Source organism: Tursiops truncatus, chromosome 3 (genome assembly GCF_011762595.2).
Source record: "Tursiops truncatus isolate mTurTru1 chromosome 3, mTurTru1.mat.Y, whole genome shotgun sequence".
Classification (NCBI taxonomy): Eukaryota; Metazoa; Chordata; class Mammalia; order Artiodactyla; family Delphinidae; genus Tursiops; species Tursiops truncatus.
The window spans coordinates 160,587,827-160,610,467 of record NC_047036.1 but is presented as its reverse complement, the minus strand read 5'-3'; the positions used below and the strand labels follow the sequence as shown (position 1 = coordinate 160,610,467).

General features: G+C 47.7%; 1 protein-coding gene across 6 annotated transcripts in view; it reads right to left on the bottom strand.

Annotated features, from left to right (window-relative positions):
* Window positions 1-22,432, bottom strand: part of GATAD2A (GATA zinc finger domain containing 2A) — a 98,966-nt gene extending 76,534 nt beyond the window's left edge. For 2 of the 6 annotated variants that reach the window (XM_033854051.2, XM_033854056.2), the window contains exon 1: window positions 9,197-9,505. The gene's annotated coding sequence lies outside the window, so the exon portion shown is untranslated. Of the gene's footprint in view, window positions 1-9,196; window positions 9,508-22,109 lie in introns of those variants that run through there. The other 4 variants (XM_033854052.2, XM_033854053.2, XM_033854060.2 and 1 more) reach the window with 4 other exon arrangements.
* Between the last annotated feature and the right edge of the window lie 209 nt (window positions 22,433-22,641).

Sequence of the window (22,641 nt, the reverse complement as noted above, 5' to 3'; positions counted from 1 at the left end):
CCTAGGTCTGTTTGGAAAAGTGTCCAAAACCTCAAGCTGGAAAATTCTCAGAATCCAGAAAATGCTGATTACCGGGACTTCCCTGGTGGCCCAGTGGTTGACTTCGCCTTCCAATGCAGGGGGTGTGGGTTCGATCCCTGGTCAGGGAGCTAAGATCCCACATACCTCAGGGCCAAAAAACCAAAACATAAAACAGAAGCAATATTGTAACAAATCGAATACAGACGTTAAAAATGGTCCACATCAAAAAAAAAAAAAAAATGCTGATTACCAGCCAGCTCCTGGGGCACAGGAATCACATGGAGCCTCTTCCTGGTCCCTCTAATTGCTACAAAGCTCTTTTTCAGGCTAAGTTAAGGGCCACGTCCTTCTAATTTCCACCTATCCATCACTACTTCACTCTTGGGAACAGAGCAGAACAAACTCGTATATACAAGACAGTCCCTCAGATATTTTATTCTTTTACCCATTATTTATCACACTTTCATCTAACACAAAGCACTATTTCTTTGGGGAGGAAGAGACACAAGGACAAATCAAGTTCCGCACCCAGCCCCCAGAGCCAGCCGAGATCTGTCAGGGTCAAAGACATGTGCCTCCTGTTCATGAGGGTCCTGAGCCCTGATGGTCACACGGGACCGCCACACCTCAACACACTACGTTCTCCTAGTGAAGCAGAAAGTGGCCATCCAGGGTCACAGGCTGTGCCCTGGGTCTCACCAATGCCCACCTTCTCCCAGGCAGTAAACACGATCTCAGACCACCCTTCTCTAGGGCCCAGCTCACCTCACCTTTGCTCATACTCAGCACCCCTAAAACCGAAGACCCACTATCTCAGGGCCTGAGACACCTGTACTGCATTTCACTCCATAGGCCACCTACTGGAGTAGCTTAGGCTCTTCTACGTCAATGGGTTAACTTTTTAAAATAACTTAAAAGAAAAATTAGCCAACCCTAGTTCATAGACTTAGAAGACTGGTTAAACTGATTCTAAGTGACCCTAATTTTTCTAAGCAATTTAAGTTACTTTCTCCCTTCTGCAATAAACCAAGGTAACGAAGTGGGCATGCTCCCACCATCTTAAACTTCACAGAAGGTGCATGTTTCTCATCTGCTCACCCAATGCTAAGTACCTTCCCCAGGTGGCGACCTGTCCACTCTTGCTGCCTTTTGTGTCAGGGTCACCTGATCTTATCTCTGGAAAGTAAGAGGAACCCCTTCCATCCTCCCTGAGGGGGGTGAGTGGGTACCTGATGGCACCAACAGCAGGAAAGGCCAACTGTCCAATCCTGAGCTGAGATCCCAACTCACCAATGGGTCTCCTGGAACCCCTCGCCACCCCCCACCCACCCAATCTTCTCTCTTCCAAGAACATGATCAATCCCTCTAACCAGTTCTCCTATGAAATGGTTTAAAGACTACTTCAGCAGGCAGAATGGACTTCCCCACATATAAAGGATATGCAAAAAATAACCTCCCTCGAAGCTTTTTAGCAGCCAGCTTGTGCTGTCCTAGACTCATCCTTATCTGAGTGTTAAGGTCCTTCACTCTTGCCCCAGACTAGCACAGCTGATCATCAGAGCCTCGTACAGGATCTGATGGCTAGCTTTTTTGAATCTTGAAATGGACACCCAAAATGGATCACCCGAAGGATGACTAAATAATAAGTGTCATTACTTTTTATTAATAGATGGGGAAAAGCAGTTTAATGCTCTTAAAATTGAAAGCCATCAACCACTCAATTCCAGAACAGGAAACACAGCTAGAGTTTTTGTTTTGTTTTGTTTTGAAGGCAGCCCTGAGACTCCAGAAGCAGCCCTGAGTTCTTCTTCCCTGTGTCCTGTCCCATCCTCACACCAGAGATACCATGATGACCTCAAAAAACAAAGCCCTGAGGAAGGAAACCTGCCAATGGACCTACACTACATAAATAAAAGAGAAACCTAAAACAAAACAAAAAATTCTAAACTAACCAGGCCATAAAGAAATAAGGATAACAGAGATCAGACCAGGAAGCACTAGAAGGGAACAGAGATCTATGTTCTGTCTTCTGCAAGTCAACCCAGGGCAGGCCACTCCTCCTCTCAGGCCTCAGTTTCCAGTTTGCAACATCAAGGGCTGTCCTGTTCATCTGGAAGTCTGTATGCTGCCTGCTGGGTTCAGCAAAACAGCACACAGAAGCAAGCTAGTCCCAGGTGAATGTTACATTTGTCTGCTGCCCAAGGACCAAAAATAGTTACATTTCTAATGCTCTGCCTGACAAATATAAATTGACAGTAAGGCTACAATTACATTTTAATCCAGACTCAGTCCCTTAATATCCTTAACCAAGAAAACTTCAAAAGCAAACTTCAAAAACTTCAAATGCCTACTACTGACACCTGAGGCTCCCACCACCTCCCCAGTCTTTGGCATCGGGAAATGTCACTTGTATGGTTGAAACAAACAAAAAGCCTCAACAATAAAAACTTTAAAGGTTTGCAGAGAGAGGCAAGAGACAGATGACCAACATACAAACTGCTGAGAAGGTCAGCTAATCAAACAAAAGTGTTAAAGAAAATACTAATCAAACCCTCGAAATCTCCCCAGGTTCCGGTGGGTGTAAGAGAGTCCCAGGGAGGGATCTGACTCCAGAATCCTCTGAAAGAACTGCCCACCATTGAAGGGGGTGGGCATTAACCCTTTACATGCAGGAGAGAAGACAAAATGAGGTTCAGGTGTTGTCAATGATATGCAAGTCCTGAGAATATCACAGGTCTGGAGTGACTCAACCAATTCAATCAACACCTTCAAACCAAGGATTCAGTTTGCCATGCTCCTACTTTCCCCACACCACTGAGCAATTGCGAAAAAAATGTGTTTCCTCCGTGGATGAATGAAGATTGTAGCAGCAAAGTTTTCAGAACTGGCTGGCAGAGTGAGCCTGCCCAAAACACACAAGAAAGCTAAAAATATGCTGTCACTGCCACAAAGTCCACCAAATGGAAACTCAAGTGACGAAGATACTGACCTGAAACCTGCTCACCTCCAAGGTCATGGTGAGCAGCTGCCTCTAAGGTAAGAATGTGTTGAGTCAAGTTTAACAGCTACTGACTCAAAGGCTAATTGCACAGAACAACTGCGATTGTAGGAAATGTTATATTGGGATTATATGCAGATTTAAGACCACAAGGTTTTTTCACTTCCCTTCCGGATAACCTGACTGACCTTTTAGGTGAGATCTCCTTACAATAAGTTCTGAAGACCTCCAAATTGTTAGGTTGTGGTGGAATTTTGTTATAAAGAAAATCTAGCTCCTCAATCTGAGTGTTTCATTGTGCGTGATAACTGAGATGTTAAGACCCAGGGGGATCATCACGTAGCTGTCCTCTGGGCAGAGAAGCATTTTGTTTTTTGGTTACTTTTCTTTTTTTTGGCCCCACCTAGAGACACGCGGGATCTTAGCTCCTCGACCAGGGTTAGAACTGTGCCCCCTGCAGTGGAAGCTAGGAGTCCTAACCACTAGACTGCCAGGGAATTTCCCCAGAGAAGGATTTCTGTCTCAGAGGTAAATGGAGGATCAAGGGCTAGGATATCCCTGACTACTTTTAAACATTTCCCAATTGCCCTCACAGCCATCCCATGAGATTAAGATACAGTCCCTGTCTATGGATGGGAAAGCTGAGGCCAGGTGGCCAGAAAACCTGCCCAATGCTGAAGAGTGGTAAGCTGTAGTCAGATCTGTCAAATTCCCAAACTGGCTAGAGAGCTATAAGTGCGGAAGGAGGACAGGATTCGGGAACAAACTCTCCTGTTTGCCACTGCAAGCACCATCAAGCAACCTACTTCTCATCCCTGAGCAGAGTCCACTCAGTGATAAAGCCAGAGGTACAGGGGCGCCTCTGGGTTCTCAAAGGCAGGACCCCATGAGAATCTGCCTGGCAAACATCTTACAAATGGAAGGGCTGACCCTGAAAATCAGAATGTGGGGTTCAGCAAGCTCGGGATCAGGAAAAGGGGCTGTGTCTCCTTTGTCCTGATGAGGCACCACCAACCTAGCCATTGTGTATCACCAGGGAGGCACTAAGGCTGGTGGGAAAAACATTCATAGTCTGAAATCGGAAAGGTTGGGGCCCAGTCCCAGCTGTAGAAAAATCAGCAAGGTGACTCTGGCAAGTATCACCCTCTGTAGGGACTTCACCTTCTTCCATCTGAAATGTGGGAACAAGGTTGTGGTTCCAAGGGGCAGAGACAGTGATGGTTTGTCCCACAAACATAGAGGTGCTCCACACATGAGAAGCAGAACAGTCATTAATGCTTTGGGGCTCTGCCTCATCTGCTAAAGTCATGATGGTACACTCACTGAACTCCAATTTATTGAGCAGGTACACATACTAGGTGCTGTGCTATGCCACTTGCATTTATTATCTCACTCCCAACTCAGCCATTTAAGGCAGACATTACTACCCCCTTTTTAGAAATGGGAAACAGAGGACAAGGTTCACCAAGGTCAAGCCACAGGGAAGTGGCCGGGTGGAGCTCACACCCAACCTCAGGCAAAGCCAGGGCTGACCCATGACACCATTACAGGGACCTGCTACCTGGGAACAGGCCCACGGCCTCACATGGTAAAGAGCAGGCGGTACTGGATATGCAACAGCCTCCCTGGCACCAGGAGGATCTGGCTGGCCCCTATAATGCAGCACTATTTATTAAAAGTGTACTCAAAGGCATTACCTCATTTAGGATGAATTAGGTTTGAAGGTTCAAACCAAAAGACCTGACTAGCAAGGCAGGTCAAGTGGTTTCAAGGCGAGAGATGGAGATGCAGAAGGAATGGCTGAAAGATTCAAGTACCTCTGTGAAAATCAAGAGAGAGAAAGTGAGTGCAGTGCACTGAAGCCGCAAAGACCCTTTCCCACATACCCTGGAGGGTTCCAGAGGATTTCAAGTCACTTCCTACGGCTACCTTCAGGTATTCAATTAGAGTAAGTTTCTGTCTTCTAAAAGACTAACCTACATTCTCATCACACACAAAAAGAGGTCATAAATACAGCCTAGAAAGCAAGAGGAGGGGCAAGAAGACCGTGGTCTAACATTCCTCTTGACTAAGAAGTCCTGGATCCTGTTTGCCGGAATCCACAAGTATGTAAGATCTGTCCCCAGCTGGTACTTTTGTTTCTCATAACACCAGTCTCACTACTTCCATCTCACTGCCACCACTTCAGGTCCCCTGTATTTTTTTACGTCAACCTTCTTAACACGTTGCCTTCCTAATTCAAGGCAAAGATGTAGCTTTGCACAGTTAGCACATAAAGTAAGTTTCACTACCTGAAAGAAAAGCAATCTGAGGCCAGGCTGTCCAACTCACCTCCTAAAACAGTTCAATAACTCAAGAGCATCCATTCTAACAAACAACCACACTTGGCAGGCTGCACAGTTCTGTAAGCCTCAATCTATGACACTGCCAACTCGTTCTTCTGGTTCTGCTGCACTTCCTAACCCGACAACTATTACAAGGAAATCCCAATGATACTCTATTACCCCAGGACGACTGCTCATGAAGACCTCACCTACTCACCTGTTTCATAATCCTCCTAGTTTTCTACAATGAGCATAAATTAACTCAATCATCAGGGAGAAAAAAATAAGCCTAGGGAAAATAATCTTTTCCATTCCATTTGATGGCACAGAAACACCCAAAGTCCAAACTTGGTAGTTTGGACTACCAAGTCCAAACAGGTAGTTCTCCAGGTAAGCATCTGAGTTGCCTATGCTTTCAGAGGTTAACACACCCACACCAAGAGTCCTTAACTGGATTCAGTGGTAAGGGCATTACATTTCTGTCTCTTGGAAACAGACACATTCAAGACTCTGAAGGTCATTCTTGATTTTCTCCCAACAGAACACAAGAAAATGCCAACATTTCAGAATGGCTTCGCTACTCTCCCCCTCATGTCCTTCAGGCGCCATCTTCCAGTCTTCTGCTATCTAAGGCCCAATGCAGCCTCATCACATGGGTCCCTGTATTATCCTCTTCAATGAGGTCCTACTGTTCTCAAGGTAAATTCCAGAAGCCTCAGCCCTGGAGCCTGCACATTTGTCTCTCTCTGCTCCAACCACACTGATCTTCCTTCAGTCCCAAGCACTCTCTCTGCCAGAAATGCTCTCCCTTTTTCACTTTACCTATTTAGCTCCTACATGTCCTCTGATCCCAGCTGAAAAAAGACCCTCTCAAGTCTTGCTCACCATGTCACAGCATCCTTCTCTCCTTGGCCCTTGTAAGTTTCCCCAAGTTTATGAGATTAGTTACGATTTCTCTCCCATTAATCTCACAGTAAACTCCACTGAGCAGGGATTCCTAGCATGTTGCCGGAGGCACAATAAGCACATTGATATTTATTGAATAAATCAATACAGAAATCACTACTGGCAATGCCACAAAGTCACAAAATAAGTGATACAAAACAAGTGAGAAGAACTACTAAACAGTTGAGAATTGGAGTCATTTTTTACTTAAATTTAAAACGTTCCTTCTTTCGGGCTTCCCTGGTGGTGCAGTGGTTGAGAGTCTGCCTGCCGATGCAGGGGACACGGGTTCGTGCCCCGGTCCGGGAAGATCCCACATGCCGCGGAGCGGCTGGGCCCGTGAGCCATGGCCGCTGAGCCTGCGCGTCCGGAGCCTGTGCTCCGCAACGGGAGAGGCCGCAACAGTGAGAGGCCCGCGTACTGCAAAAATAAATAAATAAAATGTTCCTTCTTTTAAAAAAAATCATAGGGCTTCCCTGGTGGCGCAGTGGTTGAGAGTCCGCCTGCCGATGCAGGGGACACGGGTTCGTGCCCCGGTCTGGGAAGATCCCACATGCCGCGGAGCGGCTGGGCCCGTGAGCCATGACCGCTGAGCCTGCGCGTCTGGAGCCTGTGCTCCGCAATGGGAGAGGCCACAACAGTGAGAGGCCCGCGTACGGCAGAAAAACAAAAAAAAAACAAAAAAAAACATAAAACACAAGTATCAAAAAGTTAAGAAAACAAACAAACAAACTACTGCTACCCCTAATCTTGGTACAAATCCTTCCAGGACTTTTTTTTTTTTTTTTTTTACCAAAAGCAGCATTATTTCTTTCCTCTCTATCAAAATATAAAATTGTAGGATCCGCCAAATTATACTGCATTAATAGAGATGACTTGACATTAAAAAAAAAAATGACGTCATCTGAATGAAAATAACAATGCATTCAAATCATTAATACATTAATCCCATTCTCTACACCACATCCAAGATGAGAGGCAATCCTCTGCAAAACCCAGCTTCAGAATTTTAGGGGAGAAATAGGGGATGAAAGATGAAGGGTGGGGGAGTAACTGAGGAAAGGGTCTAGCAAATTACTCTCAAAATCCCCAACCTAAACTGCTTCCTCTAGAAAAGGACCAACTTTTCTGAGTTACAGGCTATGGAAGCAAGGCAAAGGGGTGACTCTGTGGCTTGGTTCTTAAAAGCCAGCTGGTAACTCTGCTCTCCGAGGACAAAGCAAGGCTAGAAATGGTGTCACCAGGTCATCCCCCAACTCCAAGCAGAGGTGTACTGGAGCCTGGACAAATAAATGGCCTTGTGTTTTAGGAGCTCCCAGAAAATACTCACATACTGGGCTTGCAAACAGGAGCTCCTAGGCTCTGGTGCCCCACAGGGCAGGCGCAAGCCCAGCTCTGCCTCTCTACTAAGCAGTCTTGGGCAAGCAGCCTGACCTCCAGAAGCCCCAGTTTCCTCACCTGTAAAGTGGGGACTATACTCTCTCTTCCTCCATCGGATTGTTAAGGGCACTGAAATATGTCTGTGCACTGAGCTTAGCACACAGTGGGCATTCAAATCGGGGCCGGTGTGATCTTTTAGCCTTCCTCCACAGCTTGCTGTCAGGTCTAACACGCTACTCAGCATACTGATCTGGTGCCAGCAAACACTGCACATAATCTAACTTAAAAGAAAACTTGTAACCACTACCAGAAGAAATAAAAACATCAACAGGACAGTGGGTCCAAGACTAAAGCAACTGCACAGAAGGCTGTCTGTCCCTCAGTTTCTCTGCGCTACCACAGCCAGAAGGTGTCACTGTGTGAAATGGACATACAGAACCAGAGACTTAACCAGCACTGTGCACTCCAAGAAAACTGAAAGAAGTAAAAGGGTAAGGAAGAGGAAATTAAAGTCGCAAGTGACTCACTCGGACTTTGATCTAAAGAATCCAAAGCTCTAAGGATAAGGATGAACTACACACCTAAAGGCATAGGATCAGATACACAAAATTAAGCAGTCCCTGCAAAATTCCCAGGGCAGGGCAGAAACGTGCACCCAATGTGTCATTGAGTTCCTAAGGGAGGGATCCCCATTCATTTCTGGGTCCCAGTGTTTGCGCACACACCAAGTGTCAATCACGCTCTAGGCTAGGGCCCTGCCCATAAGCCCTTCCTTGTTGAAGTGATCAATTCCGATTCTTGGCAATAATCCCTTTAAAAGGCCAGCTGCTGCTGTCTAGTCACTGATGCCGACCCATTCCAGGTGGGAAAAAAGAAATCAATACAGCCAACGCCTAGATGGGGAGGCAAATTTAAAGTGTAAAGCCCTGTGAAAAGCCGGAACCCACAGAGGGGGAAGGGTCCCGCGGCTCCCGGGGGTCAGGCAGGAAGGGCGCGAGCGGGGGGAGGGCCAGCCCTGCAGGCGTGGGCGCGCGGGGACTCTTATTCTGACACGGGATCCGCAGCCGCCGTCGCCGTCGCCGCGGGGTTCAGCGCCGCGGCCCGGCCAGCCCGCGACCCCCGCCCGGGACCCTCGCCCTGCGCGCCCACGTGCCACCGCCCCCCAGCCCGTCCCGGCCTCTGGGAAGCTGCGCCTCTCGGCCCGACCCCTCCCCCGACCCCAGAGGAAGCGCAGGAGGAAGAGGGGCGACGACGCGACTTTCCAGGACCCCCGCCCGGCCCGGCCCCCACGTGCCCGGGCGGCGTCAGAGCGCGGAACTTTCCAGGGCAGCGCAAGAAAGACGCTCCCAGAATAAAAGCAGTACTCGCTCGCTCTCACTTTTCCATGCTCACACAGGGGGTCCCTCACAGCCCCCCCGACCCTCCGACCCTGCCCAACCCACACCGCCCCTGCCGCTCCAGTCTCCCTCGCAAGACCTCAGCCCCGACCCCAGCCCCCGCCCCCCGCCAAGTTTGGTCCGGAACTTACCGGGCCGCGGGCCGGCCGGGCCCTAGGACAGCGCGCAGGTTCAAGGGGCCGCGGGGCCGGGGTCGGGGTCGCCTGCGGGGCCGGGCGGCCGAGGGGCTGGGGGCGCCGGGCCGCGCGCGCTCGCTCCGCCTGTGGGGCCGCCCGGGCCCGCGGCGCTCGCTCCGCCGGTCCGCCCGCCCGCCCGCGCCGCCGGCCAGATAATGCGCCCCTCGGCCGCACACATGGAGCCCGGCGCCGGCGTCACCGCCCGGGACATGCGCACCAGGTCAGCGCGCCCGGCCCGCGGCCCCCAAAACACCGGGGAGCTCTTAAAGGCGACGCCGCCCGCCCGCGCCCGGATGGGCGGGGCCAGTCGGTTGGGGCGGGGCCTGATAGTGGTGGGCGGGGTCAGGCAGACCGACACCGCCCCGGAAGCACCGCCCCTCCTGACCGCACTCCACTGGACGCCCGGCCCCGCGCGCCGGTTTCCCACGAGGGCTCGGGCGGGCTCCTGCCGCAGGGTTAGGGGGGTCGTCGCCAGCTCACCCGCGGCAGAGCCGGGCGGGCCGCGCCCAGGGTTGACTCATGACGCGCTCACTGCTGACCTCGCTCCAACTGAGCTGCGAGACCTCAGGCAACTGCTTCTGAAAACCAAGGTTAGAATGCCACCCCCGGCGGGGTCGTCACACAGAAGTTCCCCTCCAGGGGATAGGCGAAACCGTAATTCTTACTGCGCAGTAAAGAGTTCTACAAAGTAAGCTCCAGACCCACCCACTTCAAAGACACTTCAGGGATGACTGCTCTCCCTCTCCAGTTACCTCCCAATCTGCCCCCGTGCCTCTGGGAGAAGGTGAAACCCCCCAAGAAAGCAAATCTGCACCCTTCCCTCTCCAGTGACTTGGAGGAAACACGGGAAACAGTCTAACCTGATAGAGGATGGGCTTTGGAGATGTTCGACTACATAAAACAAACACAGTTTTAATAGGGAAAATAAAATATCTAGTATCACAAGAAGCTCTCAATATCAAGATTAGGTTCTGAAGAATCACCAGAAAAGGCCCTTTCCATGTTCTTTTTACAGCGTTAAAACAAATAATTCATGATGAGACACCTAGATAACATATCCTAATACAAGTGAAACAAAAGTTTCACCAAACATACCTTGCAATGTACTGATATTTTCTATTTCATTTTTTAAAAAGAATCAATGTAATTCTAACCCACTGTTAGTCTTGACCCCAAACTTTAAAAACACTTAATGCAGAATAAGTTTTACAAGTAAAATTTTCTGCTATGTGCCCCCACCACAATAAGAAGTTAAAAAAAAGCCCATTTTAATTGTGTTGAGTTCCACACCTAATTGGCAACTTTTTGTTGTTGATTCCACCCCCAATCAATCCTACCCCCAAAATCTTCCAAGGGCTTAATGCCAACATCTGGCACAACTTCCCCAGGGCCAAAAAAGAAGCATTCCTTAAACTAAAAATGATACAAAATACAAGTTGTTGACCCCCAAACACCTTCCCTGACCCAGATTTGTCAGCAATTTGCTTTGCTACTAAGAAATTCGAATGTTCAAATTCAAAAACCAAACAAAAACAGTTTATTCTCAAACAGGTAACTTGGTATAGGAATGCAGGAAACTCCCTAATCCCATATGCAAAGATAGTTTAAAGGAAATGATTTTCACTCTAATTCGACAGCTGTTTATTTTGAGAACTGCTTTACTCGACGATTAATCAGATGATGTATATTAAAGCAATAGAAGCAAAATATTACCTCACTGCTCCTCACCTGGCTCTTGATTAATGCCAACTTAATTAACTATAAACAGAGCAAAGTGTGGTCAGGTGGGAGACCCAAGACTTGAGATTGACACAGGGATTCCAGAATCTGAGCTGGCAAACCCCGTAGGAGTCACCAAGGTGACAACCATCCTGTTTTAAAGAGGGAGGCATGGGACTTCCCTGGTGGCGCAGTGGTTAAGAATCCGCCTGCCAATGCAGGGGACACGGGTTCGAGCCCTGGTCCGGGAAGATCCCACATGCCGCAGAGCAACTAAGCCCATGCACCACATGTGAGCCTGTGCTCTAGAGCCCGCGAGCCACGACTACTGAGCCCACGCGCCACAACTACTGAAGCCAGCTCCCCTAGAGCCCATGCTCTGCAACAAGAGAAGCCACAACAGTGAGAAGCCCGCGCTCCGCAACAAGAGAAGCCACCACTCTTCGCATCTACAGAAAGCCCGCGCGTAGCAATTAAGACCCAACGCAGCCATAAATAAATAAATAAATTTATTTAAAAAAATAAAGAGGGAGGCATCAGCTGTGACATATTAATGACACACACACCCCCATGGACTGAGGTGTGCACTGGTGACAGGTGGGCTGCTCCAGGGGACAGTGCCAACTTCTCCAGCTGGGAAAGGGTGAAATAGAGTTTACTTCTGTGATGGGAAGAGAGGGCCAAGTGTGTAGATGGAAAAAGCGATAGTGAATCCAGACCTGTTTGGGGTACCAGATGCTCAGGCGGGTGAATGCTGAGACTGCTTGGCCTAAAGACCTTGTGCCTATAGTACTGAACTAAACAGCAAATAGTTCAGCTGGGTGATTATGAAATATGATGCAATCACCTTCACATGCCATTCTAAAACTGAAGAAACCCTAATTTAAGAGACAACTAGGGCTAGAACCATGTTTCTCCTGAAGTTTTTCCCCTCTGCCCTAAGAACAAGGCAGTCAATTAATAGTTATGGGTACCAGTTAACATGATACTCTAAAAACACTTCTGTTATTAAGTTAAACAAAAATTTCTGCCGAATTTACTTCATATCCTTCAGACCAGATCCTTGCTAATAATAGCCAAGCCTCCTTCCACCCTAACCACTGCAGAAATATTCTAATTATCTTTCTAATGTACTATTAGATAAACTTCCAAAAACCAACTGAGCTAATTCCTGTACAACAAAGGGACTGAAGAAAAGAAATTTGGGCCAAATCCATGTTCGTGTCCCCTTTTATAAAGTAGAAATTGGTCAAAGGCTCAACAATAGTGTGAAACCAACTGAAAAGGAGTAGCATCACCTACTAAATGTTTAAGGTACTGTACTTTTGGGGTTTTAATCAGAAAATGTCTTTAAAGTTCCTGGTGGACAAAATTTAAGATATCTTACATTATAAACACCGGTCAACAAGAACCGTCTAAGAGACCTCTCATCACAAGGGTTTTGTAGGCTGGGGAGTCTGTAGGCACCAGCTCCAGAAGTTCACAGGCTGGTGGCACAGAAAGACATAGAATGCTTTCAATGCAGAAAATGCATTCATAGAAAAGACAGGAATCACAAAGGAAGAGGCTGCTCCCCTCCCTGGAGAGGGGTCTGGGAGATCTTTATGGATGTGACATTTGAGCTAGCTCTTAATGGATGAACATCCCAGGCATCCAGAACAGCAGAAGCAAGGGCCAGAGCTGGCTACTCCTGGAGTGTGAGGGCTTTGGGGCAGACAGGGCTGCAAAGGGATGGATTCATTAACTTTAAACTTTCTAGGTGGCTTTCTCTCTCAGAACACGGAATGAACTGTGGACCACTTCAATTCACAAGCTAAGCAGACCTAGTTATGTAGACTTTAACCAATTTTTAGATTACTGCTATCAAACAGTGACACTAGGCTCCCTCTTGTTTTCTGAGAAGCTTTCCAAAGAATAAACAAGTTGTTCATTCAAAAGTGTACCAAGTTTCGGACTTCCCTGGTGGCACAGTGGTTAAGAATCCGCATGCCAATGCAGGGGACATGGGTTCGAGCGCTGGCCCGGGAAGATCCCACGTGCCGTGGAGCAACTATGCCTGTGTGCCACAACTACTGAGCCTGCGCTCTAGAGCTCACGAGCCACAACTGCTGAAGCCCGTGCACCTAGAGCCCGTGCTCCTCAACAAGAGAAGCCACCACAATGAGAAGCCCGTGCACCGCAGCTAGAGAAAGCCCGCGCACAGCAACAAAGACCCAGTGCAGCCAAAAATTTAAAATATAAATTAATTAATTAATTTACAAAAGTGTACCAAGTTTAAAAAAAAAAGTACCTTTATGAAAAAGAGCACTACTTTCCACACTTTGCACTCTTAGTACTCTAAAGTCTAAAACTATTTTCATTGAGTTTAGGGACAATATAACCACAATCTCTAAGAGGATTATTTTAAAGTTTCTTATTTCACCCCAAATTCACTCTCAGATGGTGAGATTGCAAAGCAATTGGTTGGGAAAGGAAAGGAAAAGATTCATTTCTATGTGAATTTGATTTCCCTAGTACTTTGATATTTTTGGTACTTTTTTCAAGGACCAGAAAATAGTTAAAGGGACTATGCTTTATGAAAAATACAATACTCCCAACACATTACAGCTTCTACAACAAATGTCATTTTTTAAATCACAACACTTTTACACTAGATTAGGAGTTTGTGGGAGACAGATAAGCACCCATCTGCCCCATCCCTGTCGTGTATGCAGAAAAGCTCTCTGAAGCACAGCTCTCTAGAGATGAGCCACTTTGTCAACATGTGTTTGTTTTGAGTATCGTTTCTAACCACAATTCTGAACGCTTAGTGTAGATGCAACATGGAGTTCAGGCTCCATCTGCAGTTAGTCTCTGTGTGGCCCTGACGATATCCCACTGTTACAGGGCTCTGAGCACAAATGCTTCCCTAAAGGGTTAAATACAAACTGCTCAGAAGTATCATTGTGAACCGGAAGTGTATCTCCCACTCTGTCTTCATCTGCATGTGTCACCAGTTGGCAAGGAATATCTCTTTTGTGTCTATATATGGCTTACAAAAAAAAAAATATGCATATCTAATTTAGGTCAATTTTAAGTCTTTGAAAAGTTAGTAAGTGAACCATGTTTTCTATGAATTAAAGAATTAACAGGAAAAAAATCAGAAAACTACCAGAAAAAAAAAAATGCTATATGACAGTCTTAAGTCTAGAGATCAACCTATTCAAACCTGCTTAACAAAGAAAGAGTATTAATCACATCAGTGGCCTGCTAATAAACATCCTTGGTTTAGACATGAAGAAAAACATGTTTTAAAAACTTGGTATCCAGTTCACACCCCCCTCCCCAGTTATTAAATGGCAGATCTTCCAACCTAACATAGGAAAGAGGAAAACATTCCTCCCCAAAGTTTTCCTAATAGGATGAATACTCCCCTCCTCCACTGGTGCCCAGCATTTCACTATAGGAAATTCAGGAGGCGGGTCTTTCTAGTTTTCTCCTTCACAGCTTGATAACAAACACCATGTCCTCTTGCATGTTGACCTAGTCAGGCCTATAATTTTACCAACTCCTGGTTTGGGAGCAGTAAAATCTTTTTTTCAAATTTGGCTCAAAAATCAACCTTCAATAGAGATACTTTAAGAGGTTAAGTATAAATATAAAGCCTAAACCTTGAAAATGTCATGCAAGTTAAAAAACTGTTCTGGGGACTTCCCTAGTGGCACAGTGGTTAAGAATCCGCCTGCCAATGCAGGGGACACGGGTTCGATCCCTGGCCGGGGAAGATCCCATATGCCGCGGAGCAACTAAGCCCGTGCACCACAACTACTGAGCCCGCGTGCTGCAACTACTGAAGCCCACGCGCCTAGAGCCCATGCTCTGCAACAAGAGAAGCCACCGCAATAAGAAGCCCGTGCACTGCAACGAAGAGTAGCCCCCACCTGCCACAGAGAGCAAAGAAAGCCTGTGCACAGCAACGAAGACCCAACGCAGCCAAAAAAAAAAAACTGTTCTGCTGTATTAAGAGTTTTAGACCAGCTTAAATGACAATTCTCAAAGGAAAAAAATTCAGAAGCAGCCCCCATTATCTGTCCTCCTGAAACTCCATGTAGACTGCATACTATTATAAATAGAGTCTGCATGGTCTGATTTCACTGGCCATCATTGGTTTCTGATTGAAAATACTTATTCAGAGCTCAATTTAAATATTATTTTAGAGTTCAATCTTGAATCCTACTATGGCACATTTTATAAGACTCTCTACCTTTGAAGGTAACTTTGGGCTTTTCTTGCCAAAGGTGCTCAGTTCAAACTCTGATTTTTAGATGAGCATAACCTCCTCAGGTCAAGGGAACTCACCAGATTGTTTCTTTACCTCCAGGTCCCTGACGGTGCCCACGCTGTTCCTCTCCTGGGAATGAGTAGCCACCTAAAAAGCAGCCCTCCCCATCGCCCCTTCCTTTGCAGGCTCTCCTTCCGCAATCCAACTGCAGCATTTTGCTGCAGTTATCAGTTCATGAACTTGTTTTTTCTAGTAGCATATGAGCTCCTGTGTCCAGCCAGGTGCCTGACCCTTAGCAAGTTAAATGAATATTTCCATCACACTCAAAAGTAAGGCTTTTCCTACAACATACTATAGCCACATAGAGTGTAGGTTTGAGCCTTTTTCCTAGTTACCCTGTCATGCTTCAGGAGGCACTGCAAGTCCATATGGTACACCAAGGTGGTGCAGTGGCGGCGGCGGCAGCAGCAGCAGTGTAAGGCTATGATGAACTAAGGAACCCACTGTCAAAAATCAGCCAATCCAGGAACCTCTAGATCATCAGCCCTCAGTCATACGCAGCAGCCTGTGGCCCCAACGTGGACTGGTTTGCTCTTGGGCAGTATTAACTGCCATAGATAGCTATCCAAACTTGGGTGCCAACCTCAAGAGGAATAGTCAGCCTTGGTATGATTCTGCTAACAACTACCTTTACTAGGCACCTACAACAATCCAGCTGCTTGCTTCGTGCTTACCATCCCCACCCAACAAATGAAACTGAGGCTCAAAGAGGCTAGGCCACTTGCAGTTAGGCCACCTTCCTGAGGTCACACAGCCAGCAAGTGGCAGAATCTGGCTTTCTGGCCCCAAAGTTTCTACTGCACACAGGGCACTTTTACAAAGCAACAAAGACAAATTAATTCTTCAAGAGCACACTCTTGCAGAAGGATCTATCTACTGTCTGCTTCCTTTAGTTCTATACACATCTCCAGAGCAGCCCTCTGCAGGCAAGCTCCTGCAGGGAACACTGTGATAATGCAATAGGAAACCATCCTGTTAACCACCCTGCCAGATAGTCCTGAGTTTGTGGGTACATTAGCTGAGCCCCTAGAACTGCTAGGTGCAGGTCCACTGGTGGCTCCCAGTTCTGACAAAGCAGCTTACTGAGCAAAAAATGATAACCTGAACATGTTTTCTATGCTCAAATTGGAGCCCAAGAACTCAGCCTGGAGTGTGGGGAACAGGAAATGAAGAGAGAGCATGCATCCACTTCCCAAGGGCAACAGAGCCCAGAGGTGGGAGTCTGGTCACGTGCACAGTTGCATTGCTTGTCCACGCCCACTTCCGGCCTGGGCCTTCCGCTTCACCTCATGAGTCAGTACTTGGGTGAAGGGAAAGGAAAAGAAGACAGACTACCAGAAACTCTCCTTGTAATATGCTCTCTCTCCCCTGCTGGGCCCTGGGCCCTGAATGAATATCCACCCCGGCTCTCTGGCTCCACCCCTCAAAAATACACCTACTTAAGAAAAGCACCTGTCACATAATTGATCTATGTGGACTAACATCAAATCCGGGCCACAACATAGGAAGATCAAAATAGTGCTTCCCCAGTCCCAATACAAGAGGGAACCCTAGGGCAGAGGGAACTCTGTGCACCAAGAACCTACTGATACATGACAAAGCAGTCCACCTATTTGAAATCTCACTTTTCCTATGCCATAAACAACAGCCAAGCACTACCCTTGTCTGATTTTTTTTTTTTTTTAAGATTTAAAACAAGGCGAGAAGGGTTTTAATAGCTGTTTACCTCTTTGCATAATATGCACTGCCATGAAGAAATGCCACAGGATTCCAAAAACACACTGCTACCAACTTCAAGAAAAGTAAAGCTGAAAATGCTCCTGGCAATAACCATTCCAGACTCTCTTTTGTTTCTCCAAGACTACAGCCACAGTCATCCTGGATCAACTAGTGCCAAAAGCCAACAATCAACCGGGAAAACACCATAATTTCTGCTTCCTTTCAGAAGGAGGAAACAGAAGCAAGGAGTCCAGTGAGGAAATTAGAAGGGTAGTAAGGTTTCACTTCCAAACCTCCAAGAAACTCCACCCCAAACTCCCAACATCCAGGAATATGCCCAAAGAAGCCCTGAGATATTCTTTCATTCATTTGTTTACTTGTCTGTGACTGGGATGTAAGATCCTTGAGGGCTGACTGCATCTGTCCCTGGGGGCCCAGCTCACTGCTAGGCCCCCAGCACCCAGCATGGTATGCCTAGCACATCACTGGCACACATTTATTGCTGAATTATTTGCTGGCATAGGAAGTTATATGAGCCAGAAAATCTAACACTTTCTATTTTTCAATCCAATTTTAGTTGTATTAAAAAACAAAAAAACCCTACCTTATGGCCACACAGGAAAACTTGTGCCAAGTTAAGCCCTTACTTGAGTGTTTAAACGTCCCTTATAGGCCAGTTTGGAGAGACAAATTCATATTCAAACAATGCACCAGTGTAAACAAAGGCAGCCAGGTTGCAGAGAGGATAAAGCCAAAATTAATACTAGAAATTCAAAATAACAACATCCATTCATTTGGATGGAACGACTCCATACAGTAGTTATTCCCCAATTCCGAGGGAGGTCAGCTTCTTTCTTATCATCAAAATCCCACAGGGATTTAATGCCCCCAGTGCTGTCTCCAACAGGAAGGAAACCCTGACTTCCCCAGCTATTTCAGTTACATAAATCAACAGTTTATTGTCCAGTTAGAAGCTGGGCAGTGTTGCGACCCACATACCTTTTTAGAGCTGCCCACCAACGGATAACCACGTTACATTACATCTAATAAATGTACCTAGATCAATATCGTTTCTAACTATCCGAGGGTTTTTATTGCTGTAAGGATCTTTCAATTCAAAAAAAAGTTTAAAAAACTTCCCGTTAGATAAAAGGGACTTGGTGGTGGCGCCACCATCCACCAGAGTGAAGTCTGTGGCACACAAGGGACATCATAATTTCAAAAGGGATAATAATCCCCTTAAAGTTGTTTACCCTATGTTTTATATTTTAAAAATAATAAACTTTGCTCCTTTCCCATATAATGGAATAAATGTCCTTAAAAGAATTAAGAGAAATTTAAGACTGGCAGATATTTCCTGGCTTCAATAGTAAATTCACTCTGTGTGGGGGGGGGATGGGGGCAGAGGGAGGGAAAGGGGATATTTCAAGAGAGGGGGAAAAACCCTTTTCTTCAAACTTGGAAGCAGTGCAGTGGGGGCCTAGCTCAGATTCTTCACCCACTATTCACCCGCAACCCGGGTTTTAGCTATCAAGGGCAAGTGCCATCTGTCCCCACATGAATAAGTGAAAAAGGCTGGACCCAACTCACCAGCCATGATGTTAAGGCTTTCACTAATTGCTAAGACAAAACCCTCTCAAAAAAGATAAAAAGTGTCCTGCCCACCCCAGCCTCCATCCCCAGAGTTTGAGTTAGCATCTTCACAGCTCTCTGAATCCTTGGGAACTCAAGGTGAATCCTGATCTCCTCATGGGCACTAAGCCACACACTCAATGTACTATTCTTTTGTGCCAATAAATGCCTTTGTACATCACTTTTCCAGTCTTTTGTCCCCAAATCTGATCCATTACCCTAAAAGAACGGTTCTTCTTCCAAGGTTCTAACGTGTAAGAAGAGATCACTCATCAGGTAACTGCTGCATATCGCTCAGTCAAGCAGTCCCAAAATATGGCCGTGATCCTTTATGGTTCACCTTCTTTTTCTTCCCACAATTCAAGCTAGTAATAATCTTCTATCTCGCCTGTGGTCTAATTATAGTAATACATCTCCATGGCCTTAACTCACAAATTACCCCATTTTACAGAGAGAGAAAGCAAGGCGAAGGCAAACACAAACCCCTGTCACACAGCAAATCCATCTCACGTCTGCTATCTGAACACAGAAAAACACTACTAGACCCAGGTGGGCAGTGGGTTTTGCACGAGACACTCCGAGTTTCTTTCTCTTCGCTCTGCGGGCATATTTGGCCTTGGCAAAATGTCAAGTGCTTCCTGTCTGGGAGTCCAGACCAGAACCATAATCTCCTGAGCACAACAACCAACCTATTGCACACCAACCATGTGCTAGGCGCTGTGTTGGCTGCCTCCTGTTTGTTATCTCAGATTCATTCATTCACACATCTAGGAAGCACTTCCCATTTGTAGGCGCCTTTACACACATTCACAGAGATGTGACCCCCTCAAATATTTAGTAACGTGCTGATCTTGTGCCATAACTTATCCAAGGCCACACAGCTAGGAAGGACAGACCCAGAATCTGAATCAGGTCCTTCTGACTTCAAAGTTCCCTCTTCCCTAACACCTCACCTTGCTGGTCCTATGGGCTTCATTTTCAAATAACAAACATGTGCCAGCACTTCTCTGCCCTGTCTCAGGACACCTTAAGCCCCGAGCTCCCCACCAAATTTCCTCTTCCCCTCAGGGCAAGCTGACCAGGAAGAGGCAGTAGGGGAGCAACCAAGTCTGTAGCAGCTTCCTGCCTGGACTTGACTACCCCAGGAGCAGAGGGCCCAGGAAACTCTCCAAGCGCTTCTCCACAGAAGAAAATAGCTCGAGTTGAAACTTGTGTCCACATGGTCCACTGACAGATTTAGAACTCAAATTATAGCCTCGGCAGGAGTCTTCACAAAGGACTCAAATTAAGCAAGACCCAGATGGAAATGAACAGGAGAGACAGTCTTAAGTCAAACTTGTAAAGTGAACTGCAGTTCTAGCAGAATCAGAGGGAAGAACTGGTTGAAATGCTAAACCAACCAAGTTCAGCCTATATTTCAGAACTCCACTTCAGGAACATTTTCCCCACATTTTTAGCCTGAAACTTGTGCATGGACACGAAGTGGTTACAAGTTACTCAGGTTTCAAACTGAGTTCATTCCTGTCCTTTGGACCATCTCTCAATGCCAGCATTCATCTACTTGGGCTCCAGAGAGCTCTGCGTTTGGCAAAACAGATAAAATTAGCTACTGGAGTGAACTTGGAATCCAGGGTGGGCCATTAAAAAAAAAAGGTACACATGAGATTTGTAAAAGCCACGTAAAAACTTCCTTTGAGCCAAGCTGAAGTCACCTAAAACTTAGAGAAATGAATTCAAATCCCCTGTTCCTTGCCTCCCTTCCACCCTTCCTGGATCTAAGGTGACCCATTTCCTGCTTCTTGCTCTGCCTTTCAAACCCGAGTGGCCCACAAATTGAGGATCCACTGGAGATCAAGGGGTAAATCAGAGGGCCTAGGGATAGAAAACACAGCTGGAAGAACTGAAAGAGCGTTTTTCTTCTCTTTTTTTTTTTTTCTTTTTTTGGGGGGGTGAGTTATACTATGCAGAGGGAGGACTGAGGAATGGGACAGGAAGTTGAAAGTGTGATAATGGGGTACAATGCTCCAGCTCTGTCCCTCCTGCCTCTACACTGGCCTGACAACACTGTGGTGGCCCCATGACTCAAAAATGGAGCAACCAAGACTGTCCTTCGACAACAGCTCCTGCTCCCCCAAATCTAGCAGGTCTTAAAGGATGAAAGAAAACAGCATTATTTTTGCCTGTCTCCCAATTTCCCTTCCAATCACAAATTCCTCCAGGTCCCTGGAAGCTGAGGTAAAAGTTCAGAGAATAGCCCTAATCCGGCAAGAAAGAAGACTGAAGATGGGAGGGGTATATTTCTGATCTCTCCTTCCAGAATAGAGAGAAGTGGGTACCACTGAAGTTGAGGGCTCGAAGGAAAAATGACGGAAGAGTTTCTCCCTTAGCAAATCAGGAGGGAAACCTCAGGAAAGGAGGCATGTCCTCAGGCAAGTGGAAGGGGAACCCCTGGGAATTCAGGGGGACCCTTTAGAGAAGTGAAGAAATCCACTGTGTCCTCCATCAGAGAGGAGCTATCTTGAAAGAGTGCAGGCACATTTCAGAGATGTGAGGAGCCTAACAGAAGTGGGACATCTCATATTACGGGGAGGACCTCTGGAGAAGCCAGGGACCCCTCCAAACACTGCAGCATCCACAGATTAGTAGGAGTCCCCCCCAGAATGGGAACTTTTTTGGAAAAGTGGGGAACATTCCTCAAGTAAATAAGGATCCAGTCAGACGTATGGGCATTTCAGAGTAGAGGGCCCCCTCAGTAAAATGGAGGTACTCATCAAAAAGTAGCGGGTCCCATCAAAAGTGGGGTCAAATCAGAAAAGTGGGGAACACCTCCAACAAGGATTCTGACAGAAGCAGGAACACCTCAGATTAGTTGGGGTGCACTTGGGAAAAGGAGGAAGTCATCCAAAGAAGTGGGGACAGAAAAGCAGGGAGAGCAACGCAGAAAGGTAGGGGGAAAGGGAGACCTGTGAAAAGTGGGGGACACCTTAAAAAGGCAAGGGCCAAAAAGGAACACAGAACAGTGGGACAACAGCTCAGAGAAGCAGGGATCTCCTCGCAGAGGTGGGGGTCCCCCAGAGAAGTGAGGGGAAGTGTGCCCTAGAAGCAGGGATATCTCCCTGAGAGAAGTGGGGGTCCCTCAGGGAAGACATGGGGGTCCCAGAAACGCAGGGGATCCCTCAAAAAGCAATCCCTCGGAGAAGCAGGGATCCCCTTAGAGAAGTTGGGAGCGGTAGTCTCAAAGAGGCGGGGGCCCTCGGAGAAGGCGCCCCTCACGGAGGCAGGCGGTCCCTCAAAGAGATGGGGCACCCTCAGGGAAGGGAGGCTCCTATCAGAGAGGCGGGGTTTAGGGAAGCAGGTCTCCTCAGACAAGGGGGTCCACGCATGGAAGCGGCCCCCTCAGAGAAGCGGAAGCCCCAGAGAAGCCCGGGACACCGGAAGCCGGGGACCCGCCACCAGCGGCGCCCGCCCCTCACTCACCGAAGTTGCTCGGCGCCTCTGCGGGCGGCTGTTCGGCCCTGGGCGGCCTCGGGTGGCAGGGTCGTATCCAGTCCGCTCGGGTTCCGCGGCGGCAGCTCCTTCAGGTGGCGCCCGCGGTGGCGGCGGCGCGGCGACAAGACGACGGACTATCGACGGACTAACTGAGCGAGCGGCGCGGAGCGCGTTCGGGCGGCGGGGGTGCGCGTGCGCGCGCTGGGGCGCTGACCCCGGGCGGGAGGAGCCGCCGCACAGCGCTCGAAGCCGCCGCTCGGTCTCGCCGCTCCGTCTCACACTGAAATTGCCCGCTTCGCAGCCCGGCTTCCCCGGTTGCTAGGCAGATTTCGCCTCGCACACTTCCGGGTTGAGGCGCGTCTCACTGAGTGGCGGCGCCGCAGGCCAATGAGGTCCAGCCAGGGTTCCCGGGATCCGCGCCCCGAAGAGGGCGTGGCCATACTCATGACGGACAGCAGCCGACGGCCAATGAGCGCGGTGGCCGGCTGGCCCTCGGGATAAGGCTGAGGGCCTGGGCGGG